The following is a 6,230-nucleotide window of genomic DNA, read 5'->3' as shown; positions in this document are numbered from 1 at the left end:
GATCTGTCACAGAGGAGTCTGAAAATAATTAATGTGAAGTGCTTGCTGAACAGGTCTTGTAGTTGTAATTTTGAGAGAGCAAAGTAAAGGAAAAAACCAAACTCAATTACATCTAGTAACTTTAGTTCCAGAAATATTTGTCGCTTGGAGACAGCATGCTGAAGTTGTATAATTTGCAAGGTAAGATACTAATCTTAATGTGCTTGATTTCATTTTTAACTGGCAATAATTTTTTTATATATATGCACATATATAATAGTTAAATTTGCGTATCTAAGTGTATTTTTACAGTTCTCTCAATTACGAGACATTCACACGTTTGTTCATGAGATTTAGGGAATGTTGTTTCAGGGCAAGGAAACTAATGCATTGGTCTATGAAAGTGTGATTATTTTTTTTTCCTTTATAAATAGAGGGATGAGCAAGCTACTTGGAAACTAGAAGTACATTCCTGAAATACCACCAGCCTCTTGAAAGGAACTTGGAATGACACTCGAGGCATTTTTGTCTTTAGATTTTGGTCATAAAATTGGTTAGCATTTAAAAATTGTATGCTTTCTAGTCATTTAAGCAGTGTGACTATTTTAATGCCACGTATTAATAAAAGTTTTGTTACTTCGGTATTTTTCTGCTGCTATGCAGTCCTTAGGCTCTGGCGCAGCTAATGTAAGCGTCCATCCTTTGCTCCCATCAGACGCAGATTAGCATCTGAGCCGGCAGCAGACGGTATCCCTCTCCTCAGGCAGTAAGTGAATGGAGAGGATTACTACAAATCAATGAAGGGGGTATAACAGTGATCAAACTAAAGATAGCAGGAATATGGAACAGGAAAAAGTACAAGATAAGGGACAGACTTTCAGGGAGGGGGGGGAAAAAAGCTTGCAAATAGTTCTTAGAAATTGCACAAGGCCAATTCCTTCCCGAGGAATCTGGAGAAAAGGAGAGGGAAGACTAGATTCTACCATAGATGCCAGTCTCTCACGTGTGAACTTCTGCAGTAACTGCTCTGGGTAAAATGTAATGGATTTCTCTGTAATTGGAATTGAAATTCACATAAGCTGAAATTCATCCGTGTTATAAATGATTCAAATAATAAATGATTCAGTCTTTTTATGGTTTATAGAGAGTGGAGCAGAGCTGCGCAAGCAGAATTCTTGGGAGTTTTGCTGCTTTATTAATAATTCCTGATTCAAACACACAGCAAGTGGTCCTTCTGCTCCTTTCTATCCTTATACAGGTGAAGTACTCACTGTGATGCAGCAGGTTTTTTCTGCTTTTTCCAAACCAATGTTGAAATCTTCAGCAGGGAAGGAGAGCGTTTAGTGGGTCTTTGTTTTTTTCTCAAGACATTATGTGTAGCATTGTTGCCCCTTATTTCAGAAGTCAAACATACAAATATGTATATTTACAAAAAAAAAAAAAAAAAAAAAAAACGACCTAAGATTCTTAATTATGCCAGAATGGTTTATGTATTTTTGTATTTAACATGACAGTTAAAATCTGCTGCTTCTATCCTTCATCAACATATGCTAAGTAGAGGAGTCCATCTGCTGAGTTTTACAATCTTCTGAGTGTTGCATCCCTGAAGTACTTCAGATTTGACCATGACCAACAGAGGCTGCCTTCAGCATGGTCTGCAGTGTTTACCTACAGTGATTTTTCTGTTTGTTTTGTTTTAATTACAATTAAAAATGTTCTGTTATACTTGTTTCTAGGTTCATCCATCATAGCCACTCCTAATTTATGGCTCTTATTTGTTTTTGCAGATTCCTGTCTACTTGCAGTGTTCAATGACAAACTTCAAGAACAGCGTTGCACATGCAATTAAGTGTTCTGTTCTGCTCATCTCTAGGTACTAGAGGTACATCTCTAGGCAAAATTACAGCAGGTCCTAACCTATGACTCTCATTTGTTTTTGCAGACTTCTGTCTGCTTGTAGTATTCAGTGTCAAACTTTAAGAGCACTACTGCACATAAATTTGCCTGAGGCAAAGTCCGGTGTTGATTGTGCTTTTCCTGAACGAGCCGAGTGCTGAATCTGAAATGATCTTTAGCAGTGTTACATTTTTACCTCTCTTCCACTAGTTGCAGATTGTGGATGGCAGCAACAGTACTGTAATCCTGCCAAATGGAGGCCTTCAGAGCAAGAAACACAATTTGAGACTTCAATAAAAGGAGAGCTTTGCGGTGTTTTGTTTTTGAAGTAATATTAAGTACTCTTAGGTCATGTGGTCTGTGATTTAAATGGTTTCTTTAGGGAATGTTGACAGTGTTCTAATCTAGCCTATCTAATCATGAATACTTTGTAGGGAAAACTGTTTTGTTGCTTTATTTTTCCACTCCCAGAAGGCTGCTTTGATTTTTTTTTTTTGCACTTTTTTTTTTTTTTTTTTTTCCTCCTCTGATAGAACACTTCCAGGTTTGGAAGTTGGCCTTGTCAGTATTGTTGTGTTGTGGGAAGAACTGGACTCTGTTGCACTGGGCTTTGCTCAGATAAGAATCTGGGATAGGAGATGAGGAAGGGGAGGAGGACTGGAGTGCAGGTGCAAAGTTGTGGGTGTGATGGCAACACGGGGTGTGGAAGGAGTTTAGATGGAAAGGATCTGCTAAGAGGTGGGCTGGCTGGTGAGATGGGGGGGATTGGGCAGGTGAGGAGGACATGGGCCACAGTTAATTTGAAAGCCTTTATTGAAGACAAAAGCAGAGACATCTGCTACAAACAGGTATTTTGTTGCCTGCAGGAAAGGATCTGAAAAAGATGGAAGCAAACATGTCTGCTAGTCTGGATTTAATACGCTTTTGCAACTGTTCTTTTGGCTTTATAGTGGCACCAGGAGCCAAAGGTAAGAAGTGCTGTAGAATACATTTCTCACCAAAATGTTTATGCCCTGGTGTGCCAAGCATAATTTTTCCAAATGCTCTCAAGCTGATTCTGGCAGGTGCCATCAGTGAGTGTGTGCTTGCAGAGCTATCCTGCACGTGGGCAGATCCAGTTAGAACTCATGTTCCCCTCCTCAGCTGATAGAAATGAAAGCCTTTCCCAAGATCTGGCTCAAGTCATTTTATATATGTGCAGAAAGGAGCAGTACGACCTACTTGTTTCGCTGCAGAGCCATTGCATGGCTCACAGATGCACACGGTGCCTGTATCTTCAAACCCTCCCAGGTTGTGGGTGCCCCCCACAAGCTGTGCATTCCAAGTGCTGGAAGGAGAAACACAGTAGTGGTAAAACACCTGTGCTCAAAAGGAGGTGCCTGATATTCCACAGCTACCAAACCAGCAACTTCCAGCAGCCTGCTCTTAGTGGGCTGTCCCCTCACTCTGTTATGCTTTTGTACTCTGTGCCCCTTTGGTCTTTCCTTGAGAGATTATGAGATGCCAAAGTTCTCATCTAGGGTGTGGACATCTGCAGTAGGAAGACTTCCTACATTTTTATCTGCTACCTCTACTGATGTGCAGTATTCCCAAGATTTGCATCCTTTTTTTAAATTTTGTTTCCCAGCTTTTCCTTTCTACTTTATTTTTTACCATTCAGTTCTGATTTAGCATTGCCTGTTCTGTCTACTTTGTAAATTATATTGGTGTTCTGCACACTTTTTTTCCCCTAAGATATATGCAGTACTGTGCATTCTAGTTTAAATCAGACTTCACTTCGGTCCTTGAAAGCTAGCAGGTAAGTCAATTATCTTTTTCTGGACAGGCTCTAAATCAGATTAGAAAATTATCGTCTGATGGATGTCAAAGGCATTTGCCTGTCTAGGCCACCAGAACATACATTGGTGCTGTGATTACTTACTTGTGGTACCATACTGTCTACTGATCTCAGACAGCATTAAATCATAGAACACTGCATAATGCTGAAAAAAAAAGAAAAAAAAAAGTATACTTGGGTGACTTTGAAATGTGACTGAGTAGAAGAAATGCAGTTATCTTGCCTGTAAGTTATAAAGTTTCTTTAGAAAAGAAGTAGAAGTTGCTCAGCGCTGAAAGTAGAATAGAATATTATACTTAGTTCTGCCTAAGTCATATCTGGTGGGTTCTGTGCTGGAGCACTGTGTGTTCCTGCCTGTGGTGATATGGGTGTGAGCGAGCTTTTTTCAGAGCAGTGGTATCTAAGTATTAGATAATCAATGTGTTTTATTCCTCCTGTAGTAGGTTAGAAACTTAGTCATGCAAGTACTTGAGGAGTGTTTATTTTAAATGCAAGAAAAGAGCTGTTGTTTGGGTTTTTTTGGTCATTATTTTATTTCTCTTTTTGTAAAATGCTAGTAGGCATTTTTGTCTCTAAGAGCTGCATTAGGGAAATGCCTGGGCGAACATACTTGATTAATTTTACAAGGGCAAAGAACTGCTTGTTGCTTTTCATTGTGTTCTGAACAGGCAGTGCCCATTTCTTTGGCAACACAACTGGCCAGGAGCCTATCCCCTCTGCCCCTGCAGCCCCTCCTGTCTGCTCTGGCCCTGCTGCTTGTCAACTTTAGGACTCAAGGGACCTGGGTTAAAAGAAAAATCCCCTCTCTGTGAGGGAGCCAGAATGTGCAGCTGGGCTAATAATGGTGGGAAATATCAAACTGACTTACAAACTGTCTGTGTAAGCACACCCCAAATGTGATTGATGGACCCAGTGTTAGCATGCAGTGCTAGGCATGCATTGGCAGCACTGCAAGCAAGTACTGCTGCAGATTTGCAAGAAATGGCTGGAAGCCACTGTGCAATGCCAATGGCCAGAGACTGGCTGAACACATAATCGAACTAATTACACAAATCTGCTAATTGCAGCTCCAGCAGTGACCCTCTGAGGACAAAGAGGGAAGTACCAGTGGGTTGTGGAGCTGCGGTCCTTGAGTTGGCTGGGCACCGCAGTGCTTCACGCATTTCTTGGCTTGGAGCTCCTCATGCCAAAGGGCTGAAAACTCTTAGGGCATCGTCAGCCCAGCCCATGGTTTCTGCTAGCGGGCGAGCAGAGCCAGGCAACTTGCTTATCTGCTGCTACATCGCTGTGCCGGGAGTGGTGCTGGCAGCACACTTAGCGTGTGTGTCTGCTAATCCTAGTCATCTCACTGCAAAAATGAGAGAAGGAAGGTAGGAGAATACATGAGAGCTTTGGTTACTGTTGCCAAGGCAACTAACTTTAAGCCAGATAAGCACATGCTCATTGCTGCTGCCATTTTATTGCCTGCTGGCATTTTGAATGGAAGAAAACAAACACTGAAGGGTGGCAAGAAATGGGAGAAAGGGAAAGGGAAGGGATGAACCACCTATGGCACTTGAAAGCAAACAGCTACGCAGGCAGGAGGGGAGGGCTGTGCTGCAGCGGCAAGAATACTTCAGCCCCTGTCATGGTGCTCTGGGTGCACACGCCTGTTGCTGGTAGCTGGCTGCCAGTAGTGCTGTGCTGCTCCAAAATGTGTAATCAGAGTGCACAGCCCTTGTGGTCTGTGCAAAAGGAAAGATTTGGAATGAAGTGAGAGATAAGAGGAGTCTGACGCTAAAAGCAGTCCTGCATCTCCCCTGCATCTTTGCAATTTCCTGTAGGGCTGAGGCTGGGCTCAGTGCTGCAAGAGGAGGGTGTTGTGTTCTAAATGTACAGGTTTTGTGAACTTCCATGCCCAACCATGGGGGAACCTGTCCCTGTGCAGACATCACAGAACTGTGGCCAGCAGAGGGTGAAACTGCTGTGTGCTGTCCCACTTTGTAGGCACAGGCAAAGCTTGGGCAGCCCAGTGCTGAATGCATTTGGCTGTGCTGATCACCCATGGGATGCTACAAATATCCTACTGGGAAAACAAAGTCCCTTCTATGAAAGCTCCCTTCACCACCTGGTACTCACTTCTCTAAGCACTGGCAGGGTGCATGTTCCTGAGGATGATTGTTCTCCGGAAGAATCCAGTCCACAGTTCCATGGGAACAGTAATGGGAAAGCGTATGGTGGTACATGAGGTGCAGGTGACACACTGCTTCTTGTTGCCAGAAGCAAAAGCATGACAAATGTGGAAGTTGGTGACTCTTAGACCTAATTCCCTTAGAGGGAGCATTGTGCTCCCCTCTCCCACCCTCTGAACAATGCATGGAGCTGTTTTCATAGTATACTTTTCTTCCCTTTGTGGTTTATGATGCTTTTCCCTTTTTGTTCTTTTTTCTGCCATGGCTGGTACTTGCTTTCTTTTCTCTTCACGCTCAAACGTCTTTCGTTAGGAAACGTGGCTTCTGGTTCCCAAGTGCTTTGTACA

Source organism: Lagopus leucura, unplaced genomic scaffold, assembly GCF_019238085.1.
Source record: "Lagopus leucura isolate 7727_CA_CO unplaced genomic scaffold, USGS_WTPT01 Super-Scaffold_100004, whole genome shotgun sequence".
NCBI classification, from domain to species: domain Eukaryota; kingdom Metazoa; phylum Chordata; class Aves; order Galliformes; family Phasianidae; genus Lagopus; species Lagopus leucura.
The sequence above is the reverse complement of the archived record's forward strand: the minus strand, read 5'-3'. Positions refer to the sequence as shown.